The sequence below is a fragment of the Megalobrama amblycephala genome, linkage group LG5 (assembly GCF_018812025.1).
Source record: "Megalobrama amblycephala isolate DHTTF-2021 linkage group LG5, ASM1881202v1, whole genome shotgun sequence".
Lineage (NCBI taxonomy): Eukaryota > Metazoa > Chordata > Actinopteri > Cypriniformes > Xenocyprididae > Megalobrama > Megalobrama amblycephala.
Genome location: NC_063048.1, coordinates 18,638,480 through 18,656,170, shown reverse-complemented (window position 1 = coordinate 18,656,170; position 17,691 = coordinate 18,638,480). Strand labels below are relative to the sequence as shown.

Below are 17,691 nucleotides of genomic sequence, written 5' to 3'. Positions count from 1 at the left end.
ACGGACACGTGTAAAGCTGAGCTTTGGACAAATGCCTGTGGCCTTCCCTTTCGCTTCAGCTGGCAGCTAGATTATGTGAGTAATGGAATATTCACACCAAATTCAGTTTTCAAAAAGATTTAAAACAATAGAATCTCTGTAGAATTCACTTAAAGGCTCAGTGAAGTGCCTCGGAATGCGAAGTGTCATTGAAATAGGAAGACAGGGCGGGACATATAGAACAGCTCCTCCTCTTTTTTTTAAAATAGCCAATAGCGTTTCGCTTATATCACAGCTCGGCCAGAGCTGTTGAGCTTGGTTAAGCCTCAGTCTTAATTGTTCCCTATATAGTGCACTATGTGCCATTCACCATGTAGAAAACAGTAAACGAGTTAAGTAACCGATTTCAGCCACAGCTTTAGCATCTATTTATAGCGTGGGGGCGGGACACTTCAGATTCTAGAGAGCATTTGATTGGACAGAAAATCTGATGAGAAGCTGAAGTGCAGTGTGATGTCATCAAAATAATTGATCCATATTGGAGGAAGTGAGAGACTGTAAGTTTTGAACACTTATATCTTCTAAATACGAATTTTGTCCTTATTTTTGAGCACACTAGCTTATAGATAAGAGTAAGGCTAACATATTCATACTAAAAGCCAAAAAACTTTTTATTTTTATTTCGTGGTGACATTAAAGTCAGCAATAGTCTTTTATTCTCTATTGTGAAGTATATCCGAGTGAAATGGCTTTTCATGTCAAATGTAGGGCGGGACTTGATTTTGTCCTTGGGGAATTGATCAGATGGTTGTGGGTTGATGTTAGTGACAAGTTGTCCCGCCCTCACACCAGTCAGCAATTCATACAAATATCTGCACTTTTTCACACAGAATGAAGAAATTTTGGTACTTTTTACATTTTGGGCTTGGCATTAATTTACTTTTTTATTTTAAATGACCTTATTTATTAAATTATTAAATGTGTGAAATTACTGTATGTATTAAATTAAATAATTTATTATTTTTAAAAAAATTCTTAAAAATTGTTGGTTTGTGGTTAACAGCTCACTGAAAAATCAATTTATGTGAATAATGGTAAACATTTTTCTTTTTGAAGGTTAAAAGCCTTGGTTCCTGTTTATTGTAAATACATGGAAAAGAGCAACCAGCACAGTCTTCAAAATGTCTCTTTTTGTGTTGTGAAGAAAAAAAGTCATATAGGTTTGAAACAACATGAGGGTGAAAAATTAATACTTAATTTTGAGTGAATGTCCCTTTAAACAGCATGTTCTTCCAAGAAGTCTGTTCCTGTGATCGATGTACTGTTAGTTGTTTCGGATTTAAAGCTTTTTATAAATATACAGTTACTCTGTGGCTTTTGATTTTGGAAAATTGAATACAGCTTTTTGGCAGGTCAGAATGTAACTGCGATCTGAAGGTTGACGAGCTGAACGCCTTGTTTATTTTATGATGTAATATTACTGAGCCCTTTGTATTTACAACAACACTGATCCAAATGCTGTTTTGTCCTTTTCAAACATGGCCTTGTGTTTCTCTCTCTGTCTTTAATGCCTGCCTGAGAGCCTGAGAGCATCAGCTTCATCACTAGCAAACATCAGGATTTGAATTTAGTGTGTTTTAGTAGAGTGGGGCATTGACTTGAGATATGATTTAGGACATAGAGTGAGAGAGTGAGAGAGAGAGAGATCTCATTCTGTCTGGGGTTTTGGCGGGAGGCCAGGCGGAGAGAAGTGAGCTGTTTGAGGGACGGCTCGCAGAGGGGGGTGAGTGTGGGGGAGTGTGGGACAGGAGAAGATGGCGTTGAGCCTTGGCTCAAGTAATTGTGTGGCTCCCAGGTGATGAGGGCTTTTATGCCATTAACAGTGTCTATCCCTCCGCAGAGTGAGCCAGCTCTTTAACAAGACAGCGCTGCTAATTTCACAGCTAATACTGAGCCGTTCCACCTCAACGGGCCGCCCGCAGCAGGTGCAGCTGGGAAACGGCCGGGAGAGAAGGCGAAACAGACAGAGAGAGAGATGGAGAGAAAATGACCATTGTGCTTCAGCTGGTCAGGTGGTTTTTGCTTCTGTTTGATGGAAGCTTGTGGTTTCAGTCATGAAGCCGTTTTAAATGGAGGAAATGACAACTTTACAGCTGGGATTATTATGAACAGTGTTGTTGTTCACCTTATACAATTCTGTTGCGATTATCTGGTCAATCACAGCAAAGTGCTCTAGGGCCCTATAATACACCCGGCGCAATGCGACGCAAGGCGCAGCGCAAGTGTGTTTGCTAGTTTGCGTCCGGCGCCGTTCGCGTTTTCCCGTTCAGCGCCACGTCCTTAAATTAGTAAATGCATTTGCGCCAGTTAGTGCGCCCATGGGCGTGCTGGTCTAAAAAAGAGGTGTGTTCAGGCGCATTGCTATTTTAAGGAGCTGAAAATAGACTGCGCCATAGACCAACTCAAACCTGGTCTAAAGTCTAAAGTCAATGGCGCAATATTTTTTTGTTAGAGCGCGTTGGTAGAAACTGCGCCTCTGGGCGCGTCCACAGTGCGCGTTGACTTTGCTTATTACACACAGGGATGCGCATCACACAAACATGCCAAATATTAAAAACAAAAGGATTACAGTGTAAAAGAATATTATTGTGTAGGCTACATAAATATAAAAATGTAACTTCGTTTAACTTCTAACTAAACGTTTAACTTCGCGCACGAGCAGATCGGTTTCTTCGCTTGAAAAGCGTTCAGCTTTTCCGCCAACAAATTCCGCCATGTAAATAGCAATCCGCCATGGCACGCGAGCGCATCTCGCTCTTAAAGGGAATGGGAGATGACACTCTGATTGGTTTATTAAACGTTACGCCCATTACTCATTAAGAGAATAGGGACAACCCATTTCAAAAATGCGCCCCGGCACACGGACCGTTTTTCCGTCGTTAAAATAGCAAAAGTGGATTTGGACACGCCCTGAGTGCACCTGCGCCGTGCGCTTTACACTTTGCGTTTAGATCGTTAAAATAGGGCCCTTAATGTTATACTGGTATATTGAGGAAAAATCTTGATATGATCAATAATCGATATTCACGCCTGCTCGGCCGAACAAGTGTTTTGTTCCACTTGTATACATTTTCAAATCTGTTATTTATTAATAATAATAATAATAATAATAGTATTGATAATCATATTTATATTGATAATACTAATATTAATAATATTGATAATTGATTTGCATTTATTATAATCATAAATTATTATTAATATAAATCATAATTCCTAATCATAATTCATATTTATTTGACACATTTATTATGTATAAATAATATATCACTATTAATATGTTAATATAATTTATAGTATATATTATATTGTATATTATTATTATTATTATTATTATTATTATTATCGTCATCATCATCATCATCATCATTATTAAAATAATCCAGAGACACAATTTATATACCTATAACATTTAAATTATATATTCTATTATGCAGTCTGATATATTAGGGCTGCCCCCTAATAGTCGATTAACTGTTAGTCCACGAAAAGAGGCTTATTCAACCAAAATTTTATTATTCACAAGAAAAAAAAACTCCACAGGAAGTGGCAAAGTCATGCAGTCTGTGATGGACAGATAATTAACAGCTGGTCTAAATGGTAAATACAGTACATCGGGCAGGACATCCAAACGCTTATTCATCGACTTCAAATATAGTGTATTGCATGAAAGATGTAAGTAGTAGCAACTTTACATGGCCGCTCACTTTAACATTAACCTGGAAAATTTGGGCTATTCAAGTGTGCTGAGTGTGAAAGCTGAGTAGTAGTGCGCTTACTGCATGACAGATAACATGGAGGAGTCAGTGTGATCACTTGCACTTAAAGGTACAATGTGTAAATTTTAGCGGCATCTAGCGGTGAGGTTGCAAATTGCAATATATAGAAGCTACAGTAGCCAACACAGGACAAATATGTCATCGCCTGAGACAGCAGAGAGTAGTCAGTCAAGCAAACGCTCTCTGTAGAGCAGTTTGTCCGTTTAGGGCTACTGTAGAAATATGTCGGCGCAAAATGGCAATTTAACTTGTAAGGGGACCCGTGGTGTATGAGATAGAAATGGCTCTTTCTAAGATAATAAAAACATAATGGTTCATTATGTGAGGTCTTTATACACCACTGAAAACATAGTTATGTATATTATATTGCATTTCTGGCAATAGATCCTGCTAAAATTTACACACTTTTTTCCCCCCAATGCATTCATAATTATTACTTCTGCCGGTGCGCTGTGGCAAGCTTTTGTGTGCTTGAACGCTGATTAGGCTGTAGGCATTAAAGGCTCTTTATTTTGATATATATGGTTTATTAATAAATGTGCAATTAGTCGACTAATGCTTAAAGGGTTAGTTCACCCAAAAATGAAAATTCTGTCATTTATTACTTACCCTCATGACGTTCCACACCCGTAAAACCTTCGTTAATCTTCGGAACACAAATTAAGATATTTTAGTTGAAATCCGATGGCTCAGTGAGGCCTGCATAGCCAGCAATGACTCTTCCTCTCTCAAGATCCATAAAGGTACTAAAAACATATTCAAATCGGTTCATGTGAGTACAGTGGTTCAATATTAATATTATAAAGCGACGAGAATATTTCTGGAGCGCCAAAAAAAACCAAAATAACGACTTATTTAGTGATGGCCGATTTCAAAACACTGCTTCAGGAAGATTCAGAGCATAAATGAATCAGTGTGTCGAATCATGATTCAGATTGCATGTAAAACTGCCAACGGCTGAAATCACGTGACTTTGGCGCTCCGAACAGCAGATTCGATACACCGATTCATTTGTGCTCCGATGCTTCATGAAGCAGTGTTTTGAAAACGGCCATCACTAAATAAGTCCTATTTTGGCGCTCCAAAAATATTCTCGTCACTTTATAATATTAATATTGAACCACTGTACTCACATGAACCGATTTAACTATGTTTTTAGTACCTTTATGGATCTTGAGAGAGGAAGAGTCATTGCTCCCTATGGAGGCCTCACGGAGCCATCGGATTTCAACTAAAATATCTTAATTTGTGTTCTGAAGATTAACGAAGGTCTTACGGGTGTGGAACGGCATGAGGGTAAGTAAAAAATGACAGAATTTTCATTTTTGGGTGAACTAACTATATATATATATATATAATGTATATTATATATTAAATTGCCATACATTAATAATAATAATTACATTATTAGTAATAATAGTAACAATCCTCACACAATTTAAACATCTCTCATGGCTCTTACTGTACCTGTGTTCGATTCAGTCCTGGTTTACTCGTTTGTCATTTTTTGGGGGGGGTTTTTGGCTCACACAGGAGAGAATGTGCAGAAGTGAAGGCTGGGTGTTTTGTGTTGGCGATTTGGCTTTTCAAGCACCGCTTTTGCCATGTAATCGCATTGCGTCTGGCTTACCTGTGCCGCCCCCAATGGGTTTATTCACAGCTAACGGGATTTGCTGCGGTGCAGAGATCCGGCGAGCAGCATTACTCTCGTGGCTTTCCACAGCCCTCTTAATTACAAACTGACAGGAGATCAGCGCTGACAAGCCCACCCTCTGATCGCAAGAGAGGGGCCCCTGTGGGCCCCTACACAGCTCAGCTCCCCACACAATTTAAACCACAGACACGCAGATAACTGTATGGTTATGCTGGTTTTGAGTAATGAGTAGCCTGTTGGTGTTTCTTTACAAATGTGTTTATACTGTAATTTTAGAGTAATTAATATATAGGATTGTACGTATGATTTTTAAGCAATGGCTCACCCCCCCCCAAATTAAAATTCTGTCATTATTTGCTCACCTTCATGTTGTCTCTCTCTCTCTCTCTCTCTCTCTCTCTATGTGTATATTTATATGTGTATATAATATATATATATAGAGAGAGAGACAGAGACAGAGACATTGAGTTGAAGGGTATATTTCTACCTTGAGCTTGTGATTCAGCAGGTATAATACAGCACGCCTCTTTCTCTGTGGCTCTGACACGAGTTTCACTTTGTACAAGCAACACTGTGACCTTTTCCTCTGACAACCTCTCTTTGTCCAGCCAGTCAGGTCACCTGTGTGCTATAAACAGCCAATCATACGCCCACGGCCCCTCTGACACTGCACGAATCTGCTGGGCAATCGCTGGCCATTGAGATGTCATGTCTGTTGAGAGATAAAATAAAAAGCACTGTGGGATTCTCAAACCTCCCATTTTTTTAAAGCTTGTTTTTGAAGAGCTGAAGCATTAAAATAAGTGCTTCCTGTTTCAAAGCATTATGGGTAATTTTAGTGAACATGGTGAGTTTTGGAATGGAACCTCTTGTCCGAACCGAACCTTTCAATGTGGAAAAACACATTTTAGGTTTCATTATTAGCTAAAAATGTGTATTTTTACTAAATTGATGCCTGTTATCTGCTTTTGCGGCTCTGGAGTTTATGCAAACATTGTGCGGTTATTTCTGTCACCCCACTTTCTCTTCTGTCTAAAGCTAAACAAAAAGAGACAATAAATTGCTTTTAGCTAAGAGAGACTAGCCTTTATGAAAGTGTTCAGTAAATTGCATTCTGAGCATTATGAGAGTGTATGCCACTCTGTGACAAGAGGGGCAATTCACTGTGAATGTGGCCTTCCAGAAAGCCTTCAAATGGGTTTACAAGGCAGCTGTAAGACAGCGAGTCGCATGGAAGGATTTTATTCCAGAGGGGGGAAAAAAAGGTTATGTAGAGCGCTTCACTCTGCATAATTTGTAGGTATTATATTTTAAACCAACCTCATGATTGGACTCGTAATAAATATGTACAAGATTGGATGTACAGTGCCTATAGAAAGTCCTTTACCTTTTGTCACATTACACCTTGGAAATAAAATAAATTAAAGGATTAGTCCACTTTTAAATACACTTTTCCTGATAAGTTTACTCACCCCCATGTCATCCAAGATGTTCATGTCTTTCTTTCGTCAGTCGAAAAGAAATGAAGGTTTTTGAGGAAAACATTCCAGGATTATTCTCCTTATAGTGGATTTCAATGGCTACCAACAGGTTGAAGGTCAAAATTACAGTTTCAGTGCAGCTTCAAGGGCTTTAAACGATACCAGATGAGTAATAAGGGTCTTATCTAGCGAATCGATTGGTCATTTTCGAAAAAAATACAACCGTTTATGCTTTATAAACAAAATATCGCCTTGAACGTACTTTCCGCTTCTGCATTCTTCATAACGCTTACGCTGAATGTCCTACGCCTTCCCTCATCATCAAAGTGAAAATAACATTTTAAAACATTCTGGAGGATTATTAAAAAATAATTAGTGAAATACCTGGTTTGTTAAAGTGATCAGCCCCTTAGTATACCATTATAGACTTGCTCAGGTGCAACCAAACAACTTCTAGATCAAATACCAGGCTAATTGCTCCATCTGGCACCAGGTGTGGTGGTTTTGATTAATTCAGAATAAAACTAGCTGTTTCTTGTGATTCCACTGTTAGTACTGCTTGGTACTGCAAAGAATTCACCATGGTTGGGAAGTGCTTTCAAAAGGCCTCCGGGATAAAGTTAGGCATAAGTTAGAAGAAGGCTACAAAAACATTTAGGAGGCTTTAGCTATCCCTCTGAGTTCAGAGCATCATTAAGAAATGGAAAGCAATTGGCACCACCAACACATTGGTCCACCAAACTTGGTGACCGAGCTAGGAAGACATCAGATCAGAGAAGCTACCAAGAGGCCAAAGGCAACTTTGAAGGACTTACAAGGCTTTATGGCTGGGGACTGGTCGGTCTGTGCATGTGACAACTTTCAAGCTTTCATCTCACAAGCTTTACACAAAGCTGACCTGTATGGCAGGGTGGCAAGAAAGTAGCCTTTCCTGAAAAAGTGCCACACTCAGTCTCGTTTGCACTATGTGAAAAAACACCTGGAAGACTATGATGCCATCTCAAAAGGTGCTATGGTCTGATGAGACCAAAATTGACCTTTTTGGACTGAACTCCAAGCGCTATGTTTTTGCGAAGAGCAAACACAGCACACCACCCAAAGCACACCATACACTGTACCTACTGTGAATGGTGGTGGCAGCATTATATTGTGGGGTTGTTTCTCTTCAGCGGGGACTGAGCGAATGGTCAGGATTGAAGGGAAAATGGATGCTGCCAAGTACATCCAAATTCTTGAGGAAAACCTGCATCCCTCTGCTAGACAGCTGAAGATAGGCAGGTCATTCACCTTCCAACATGACAATGATCCACCAAAAATACCGCCAAAAGAACAACATAATGGCTTAAGGATAGGAAGGTGAATGTCCTTGACTTAAATCTGATTTGAAGAGAGCAGTCCATTGCCACTCACCACAGAATTGGACTTAACTTGAGCAATTCTGCAAGGAAGAATGGGCAAATATTCCCCAATCTAGGTGTGCTAGTACATACAGACATATTCAAAAAGATTATTAGCTGTAATTAAAGCAAAAGGTGGCTCTACAAAGTATTAAATCAGGGGACTGATGACTTTTCCAACCCTGTTATTCTAGTCTTTCAGGTTTTTTTTTAAATTGTAAATAAAGCTGGAAAAGCTTTTTTTGTGGAATGGGTTTTGATTTCAGGCTGTACGACAAGTAAGTTAACCATTTCAAAGGGGTATGATGATTTTCTATAGGCACTGTTGATGCATTTCAATATGTGTATACTGGTGGAGACAGCAACATTCTACAGTTTGTTGGAAGTTTAAGTTTCATTAACATACATTTTTGAATAGTCAAAATCTGGTTTACAGTCCTCTGATTCATCATATTAAGGTTGGCTAGTTTTTCAAATGAAATACTGAGCATAACCAATGTAAACACCAGCCTCTTGTTTAGTAACAGAGCGGCGCTTGCTGATGTATGACAGTAGCGCATCTATAGATCTCCTGAACTGACGTCCATATTAATGAAGAATGTCAATGTGTTCCCACACACGCACACAAACACACACACACACACAGGACAAACGAACAGTCGAATGACAGAACTTTGAGGGTAATGAAAGCAATGGACACTGACATCAGAACCGGATCCATTTTACTGATTGAGAGGAAAGTACGCACAGACCTTGAAGGGAATTAGTGCACTGTGCGAGACGTAACCTTGCACTTAACGATGCACGTCTGAACGCAGCTAGCCTATGATTCAGTATGTAGTAGCACTTTCTGTAGGCTCTTAAAGATTGCTGCAAGAATTGTTTTCTAATGCATTTCCAGATGAAGCTTAGTTTGTGATAGTACTTTTATAGTTGTTGTACTAATAAATAAAAACAGTGTTTTCTTGCTCTTTGAGATAAGAGTTTGATGTAGTATGTAGACAGTCATAAAACAAAGCCTCCTCCCTAATGACCGCCAAAGTTTACAATATCAATGCCTATTCAGTATCCAGCAACTAGATGGGGGCGTTGCTCCTCATTTCACATGCGAAAAGTTCATAACAGAGCTTATTTACATATAGAGTCTTAAAGTACAGTATAAAACAGCCTGTTTAATTCTAAGGGTCAGAGAGAGTGGAAAATGTGAATGTGAATTAACTAAATAACTTGTGTTTGGTGCAAACAACCTTGTAGAATAAAAATGTAAAAGATGTTACCTTCAAAGTTATTTTAGTCAAAAGTATTTTCATCAAACTGTATATGAAATATAGTCTTTCTGAGAGTAATATACATTCTGGCTGATTAAAACTGCTCCATCTAATTTTGACCAGTCATATGACACACTGTATGTATAACCAAGTCAATGAGAATATTAATGAGGTTACCAAGGAGATAGCATTTACTTTAATTAGAAGAACCAAGACTATGGCCTTTTTTACTGCGGCATGGTGAAGAGTCACAAAAGGAATTGATTGGTTTTGGCATTTAGTCTCTGATCAAGTGTCATCTATTGCTTCAGGAGGCAAGAAGATAATCTAAAGTGACATTTCTCTTCTGCCTGATTTTTCTACACTGATGAAGGCAATTACCTCAACCCTAAATGATCATTTGCAGAACTTTCAGCCTCATGATGTTTTTGTGTATGTGTGTGTGTGTGTGTGTGTGTGTGTGTGTGTGTGTGTCAGATTTACTCATTTATATAGAGCAATACGGTCGATCACAAGATAAGGTTCAAATGTCTTTAAAAAGGTTCTTAAAATATTATTCTGATATAACCCTTAAATGCATGACTGTTTCGCCAATCATTCTTACATATTCGGGTCTTTATCGACCCGGATCTATATCTAACACGGAAGGATCTCTACCTGTCGTGATAATATAAAACTCCTCTGATATTAGAGTAACAATTACAGAAGAATAAAATAAAGCATATTTTGTTTCCTTTTGGAGCTTGAAAGGGCTCAGTTTGAGCAGATGTTTTATGCCATCATCACTGTCCTCGTCAGAGCTCATTTCCCAGTAAATTCAGCAAATAATGGGCTAGTTTTATGTTTGAGGTCACAAATATGAGCCCATTCGCGATCTCAAACGTATTCTCAAAACTATATAATTTTCATCATCTTCAAAATCAATATTTAGGTTGCTAACAGCTTCACCAGATCCATCCAGTGACAGTTACAGTCATATTTGATTGCGTTCAGTACTTGCTCTGCAGTAAATCGCTGAGCCATTTCATGTTTTTCTTATTTCGTTTTCTGTCTGAATGAGTCGTCACTTCAGCATTGTGCATCAGACATTGTCACCTTGTGGAATAAAGGTAAATTGCACTTATTCCGTCATCTAAGATTCAATTATTGTTGTGCAGAAAAAATATACGTACACTCATACACACCTCGGGTCGTTAGCGACCCTATACAATTTTTACAAAAAATGAATACAAAAATAGGCATTCTTTTATAATTTTATGATTTTTTTTTTCTTGTTATATTTTTTATAATGAATTGATTGAGGAATACCAAGAAGGTTGATGTCTAACTTTAAAAAATGAATGAGGAGGAGGGTAGCGTCCCGGGTCACTAAAGACCCGAGGTATGCATTTAAGGGATACAAGTAGGCCAATTAAATATTTAGTATTTAAATCCCTAATAACAGCATTTTAGAACATATGCCATTACTGTTTACAGCCAAACTTATCAAATTAAAAGAATATGCGATTTTATTTATTTTTATTTTCTTTACAATGTTCTTTAGTGTGCTAACATTTTTCCTCAAGTCCATAATCTTGTTTCCTAACCTATAGCTTTTATTTCAACCAGGTCTGCTTTGGTTATTTTAGTTTCCTCTTCATAAAAAAGTATTGTTCTACATAAAATCAAAACTGACCCTGTTCACATTCTTAATACACTTTTCTGGTATTATTGTCTATTTTCAAGAAACTGCTGAAGACGCATCTTTTTCGCCAACACTAATACTTATATTCTTTTTATAAAATGCTTAGTTCCTGTCCTTGATTGTGATTGGTCAATAGCTGTGTTTTATTCACGATAAAACACGGCTAAGACCGCTTCACCCAACTGTTCTGTGTATCACTACACAACACCCTTAGCAACCACTCTTAGCAACGTAAACTGTTTGTTCTCAATTGATATTCTCATTGAAGCTTACTGTATTATGTAGAAGAGTATTGTGAGAAAGAGATCGAATGAGCGAGTTTATTATCTTCATTCAGATTTAGCATTTTCCTTCAGGTCAGTCCTATGTTTTTATGTAATAAAAAATCTGTTTAAATGTCCGATGTATTATCTTGTCCTTTTAACAGTTAAGGGGTTTTCCGTGACTGACAGCGCTAGTCAAAGCATTTATCAGTTGCGTCTTGTTCCGTGTTCACAACAATTCAGTCTTTTCAATGTAAAAGTCTTCGCTACTGATTGACACACTCATAAAGACAGTCTTTGCTGCCATCTAATGGCATAATAATGTAACTTCTGTTGCTGTTCACGGTCAGGGGCTATTTTTTCGGGCGTAAGGAAGGCTTTTAGTGAAATTTTACTTCATGAAAGTTGCATTGATACATATTTTTAGCTTTAATATTTGTATTGTGTGGTAACCGTTTTATAAAAGCAATAAGGTACTAAGGTACAATAAGGTAGGCAATAGGCTAATGCTCCGCTACGTGTCGTGCCTAACAACGCCCTTCAGCCATGACTTATTTACGATACAGCACAGCCTCTCGTACCTTATTTACATATTTGTTTAAAAAAATTGCATATTGTTGCCCTATTGTTGGTTTGATTGCTTTTCTTCATTTATAGGTTGTTTTGGATAAAAGCGTCTGCTAAATGATTAAATGTAAATTGTGTTTCATCAGTTCATGTTATTCTGAAGGAACAAATGTTTAACTTCATAATCTTTAACTGAAATAAAATAACTTGATCTGCTCCTGAAACAACTTTTTAGCAGCTGATGTTATTAAGCCCCTCCCCTCCAATCAAATGGCTCCATTCTGATATGTCATGCCCACTTTTCATGATCCTTTCAGCTTCTGATGGATACAATCATATCCTGCCCTACGTTTACTTTGAAATATGTCACATTACAAAAGTAAAATGGGTTGTGATCCAATGTTATATATTGTATTGATTTTTGTCTTTCTGATGAAAATATGATGTTGTCACCAATTGGCTATTTACTGTTACAGGATGTTTCCATGTGCATAAACTCTAACCCTTCAGGATGCATAAGCTCTGAAAAGGTTTATGGCACATTTATGTTCATTGCAGATAATCTAGAAGTGTTTTTATACCAGCCTGGAAGCAGGAAACAGCAAAATCATAAATTCGTGCTCAGAAAACAGGCCGTTCAATAACACAGCACTCATTACTCAAGAGCTGCTGCCGTTAGTCCACACCACAAAACAAAGCTCTTTCCCATTTCCCTGAAAGGTCCCGCAAGAGTCACACGGGGCCCGTGGTATCACCGTGATTTCGTGTTTGTTGCATTTTCCCATAGTACGTAATAAATATGTCACGAAAATGAAGGTCACCTAACCTTGGTGTATCAAGATGTATTTGGCAGGACAGCATAATGCCTTCCAAGTTTGTGGAACAAATGAAATTCTGCTGCTCTGTTGCACTTTGCATCCAAACAACCATTACAACTGGTTTTATATACTGTCTGAGCAGCAGACCATCAAATGGAGTTTTTATTCTTGTGCTGGAGCGCTCCACACCATCAAGAATAGAAATCCATCGCTCGTATGCAAAGGCGTGAAGCAAATCTATATTTGATGTTGAAATGATAGTTTCATACAGGATTAAAATTGATCACAACTGCGACTATAGTATTAGATCTGCGTGAGGCATCATTGGTGTTCTTTTGGAGGTAATAGGCAGTTGGGCCTTTTTTTGCTGGAAGTTGCTTGGGAATTATTGACCATTACTAAAGCAGAGTAGGAATTGTGAAGCTACATCAAGATTAAGCACTCCAGAATATTTTTGCGTTGTGGCATTTCATATTTTATGTTGCTTTTTGTTCGTTGATAAAATGTGAAGACAATATCTGCTGATTTTCTTTTCCACCAACAGTCGTTTTTCATCCATCAAGGCATTCTTCTCTCCCCATCTTTCGGCACTTGCTATAACTGATTTAGCATTTATGGTGGTAAAAAATTAATCTAAATGTCGGCCAACAGGGAACGCAGAAGCTCTGGGCTGATTTATTTCCGACTTAATTCAGAATGGCTTGACATGATGAACGCTACAGAAAGTGGGCAGTTGTGTTTTGGAAGCATTAAAGCGGCTGTTGTGAGTTGTTTGATTGAAAATCATAAATCAATGGGCTCAAACCTTGGACCAGAGCGCTGCGACTGTAAACACCAGAAAGCCTGTGCCCTGTGCATTATTAGCTGATACACTGAGTTCATGCATATTTTCTTGTGCTTAAAATAATGTGCTTTATGAATAAAAAGCTGTTGAATCTGATTTATATACATTTGAATACATTTTAGAGGTGCTTTTGGTTTTTTTATGTAGGTTGTACACCAGTGCGGAGTTGTATGCGGCATTAAATTGAACAGCATTATTCAGATATATAACTATACACGTTAAAGGTGCCCAAGAATGCTTTTTCACAAGATGTAATATAAGTCTAAGGTGTCCCCTGAATGTGTCTGTGAAGTTTCAGCTCAAAATACCCCATAGATTTTTTTAAATTAATTTTTTTAACTGCCTACTTTGGGGCATCATTAACTATGCACTGATTTTTTCAGCGCGCCGCCCCTTTAAATTGCGTGCTCCCTGCCACACGAGCTCTCGATTATATTACAGCACATTTACAAAGTTCACACAGCTAATATAACCCTCAAATGGATCTTTACAAGATGTTCGTCATGCATGCTGTATGCATGCTTCGAATTATGTGAGTAAAGTATTTATTTTGATGTTTATATTTGATTCTCTATGAGTTTGATGGTGTTCCGTGGCTAACGGCTAATGCTACACTGTTGGAGAGATTTATAAAGAATGAAGTTGTGTTTATGAATTATACAGACTGCAAGTGTTTAAAAATGAAAATAGCAACGACTCTTGTCTCCGTGAATTCAGTAAGAAACGATGGTAACTTTAACCACATTTAACAGTACATTAGCAACATGTTAACGAAACATTTAGAAAGACAATTTACAAATATCACTAAAAATATCATGCTATCATGGATCATGTCAGTTATTATTGCTCCATCTGCCATTTTCGCAGTTGTTCTTGCTTACCTAGTCTGTTGATTCACCTGTGCAGATCCAGACGTTACTGGCTGCCCTTGTCTAATGCCTTTCATAATGTTGGGAACATGGGCTGGCATATGCAAATATTGGGGCGTACACCCCGACTGTTACGTAACAGTCGGTGTTATGTTGAGATCCACATGTTTTCCGGAAGTCTTTTAAACAAATGAGATTTACATAAGAAAGAGAAAGCAATGGAGTTTGAAACTCAATGTATGTCTTTTCCATGTACTGAACTCTTGTTATTCAACTATGCCAAGGTAAATTCAAATTTTGAATCTAGGGCACCTTTAACTCTTCAAAACTGTTGACATGACAGTACTTGTCCTTAGAAGACGAATTTACACTAAAGTCTGCTCCAGCACCTCTTGGCAACACTGTGTAGAGTATGTTTTGTGCCTTATATGCTGTGACAAAACTACATCGCTCACATTATAGTTAATGAAGCTGTCTACACTAGAAGTATCATTGTAGCGCATGGCATTTTTAATTTAGCATATGCCGCATTTCTATTTTCAACATGCTGAAAAACTAATTTACGGAGTATATTTCTTCTCCAACTGAAATAAAATTATTTTATTTACATGTACCCAGTGTTATAGTGGTATTATTGATATAATATTCTAGTTTTTGTTACTATTATGAATTCAAATTTAGTTAAAATTTAAGCAATTTTGTTGTTTTTAAAATGTCTACATAGTGTTTATTAATTTTTGTTTTTATTTAGTTGTAGTTATTTTAGTAGGCCTTACTTGAAGTTATGCCAGGTACACACTGCACGATTTTCAAAGTCATCTGATCGTTGTTCTTCTCACACTACATGACTGTCTGGGCTACAATTTTGTTGCTGTTGTGTGTATATTACACAACGGATTGTTGACAAGGAGCACACATTAAACAACATTTCCACATGAATTGAACTGATAGCAATTTATTAAATCATGTATATATTTAAATGAATTATGAAGCAGACTCTTGATGTTTCTGGTCACTGTCTTAAAAACTTAAAAATCTTTTCTTTCTAACCATTAGTATAACTATGGAAGCTTGTTTCCGCCACTAAATAAAAAAAGGTAATTGTGAATTACGAGATTTAAACTCGCAATTGTGAGTTATAAAGTCAGAATTGCATGTTAGAAAGTCAGAATTGTGAGATATAAAGTCGCAATTCTGACTTTTCTGGCAATTGTGTGTGTTATCATGAAATTCTGACTTTATTACTTGTAATTTCTCAGAATTGTGAGATATAAACTCACAATTTTGAGTTATAACGTCAGAATTGCATGATATAAACTCGCAATTGTGTGTTATAATGTCCAGTTGTGAGGGGAAAAAAGGCTGACTTTATAACATGCAATAATAACATGCAATTGCTAGTTTATATCTCACAATTTTGAGAAAAAAAGTCAGAATTGCGAGATTTAAACTCGCAATTGTGAGTTAAAAGTCAGAATTGCATGTTATATAGTCAGAATTGCGAGTTTATATTGCGCTATTCTGACTTTATAATTCGCAATTGTGTTTGTCATGCAATTCTGACAATATAACTTGCAATTCTGACAATATAACTCACTATTCTGACTTTATAACTCCCAATTCTGACTTTATATCTCGCCATTCTGAGAAAAAATGTCAGAATTGTGAGATATAAACTCGCAATTGCGAGAAAAAGTCAGAATTGTGAGATAAAAAGTCGCAATAACTTTTTTTTATTTGGCGGAAACAAGCTTTCAAATATAACTCTGTAACATGATTTATAAATTGTTTTGCTAATGTAGAATCTCACATACAGTGATTACACCAGTGTATTTCCATATTCTGAGATGTGGCGTCAGTCACTTCCAGTATAGACGCTCCATTGAGTTGCTAGCAGTTGCTGCCAAAAAGGGAATCATTTTATTCAGAAGGAAATACATACAGAGAAATGCTCACTGCAGAGTTGTAAATCACTTGATTTAAAATAAACAGAAGCACTTTGAGGCAGCAGTCATAATTTATAATAAATCATTGTTTTGTGCAGGCATGTGTGGGAGCGTGTGTATATTTTGGGTGTTTTCATCTAGCATCATTTCGAAGCTCAAATGCAGGTGAGGTTAGCTCAGTGTTGTGTTTCTTTCTCTTTGTCTAAGCACTTGGCGGGGAAAGAAGATCTCTGGCCGGTCGTCTGTGTCTGTGGTAAAAAGGCAGCAATAAAAGTCATTCACAGGGGCGTCTCACGAGACCCCGGGCCAAAGCTAATCACAACTTCGACCCACTTCTAGATTCCAATGACTGAATCAATTGAGTTGAGGTCTCCCGACGGAGCACAACAAAGTCGGTGTGACTGCAACTTTAGCCTGCTGTGGCCCAGCGCCACAACACCGCGGTTGCCTGCCCCGTCTGTGATTGGCACAGAGGTGTGCTCTTGATACTATATACAGTCAATAACAAAAAGCCTGGAACAGCTATTGAGTTCAGTTACAGACCGTCTCTCCTGGGCTTTTTGTTTGGCTGGGAAAAGCAGTGTTGAAAAGAGAAAGGCATGTTGGGATGTATACAGTTGCTACAGTTTACAATAGAGATGAATCGAGTTACGTGTGTGTATTATGAATAGAGGCTAATATTATTGGATCTATCAGTAGTAACCATGGTTTACCCTCTACTTATGGTGTAATATTGTCACTAACAACATATTTTATTTGGTATTCTCGTATATGAATATTAATAATTTTGTACTGTGCTACTGTAAATACACTACGTTTTAAAAGTTTGAAGGCCGCAAGATATATTTTTTACGAAATGAATACTGTTATTCAGGAAAGATGCATTATGTTGTTCAAGAGTGGCATTAAAGACTTTAACATTGTTACAAAAATAAAAGTCAAATTAAATAAATGCTGTTCTTTTGAACTTTCTGTTTATCAAAGAATCCTGAAAAAAGTATCACATTTTTTACTAAAATATTAGGCAGTACAACAGTTTTCAACATTGATAATAATAAGAAATATTTCTTAAGCAGCAAATC

General features: G+C 37.4%; 1 protein-coding gene across 3 annotated transcripts in view; it reads left to right on the top strand.

Annotated features, from left to right (window-relative positions):
- LOC125268636 (neuronal PAS domain-containing protein 3) overlaps positions 1-17,691 on the top strand; it is a 359,515-nt gene that overhangs the window by 116,377 nt on the left and 225,447 nt on the right. The gene's annotated exons all lie outside the window — the stretch shown is intronic.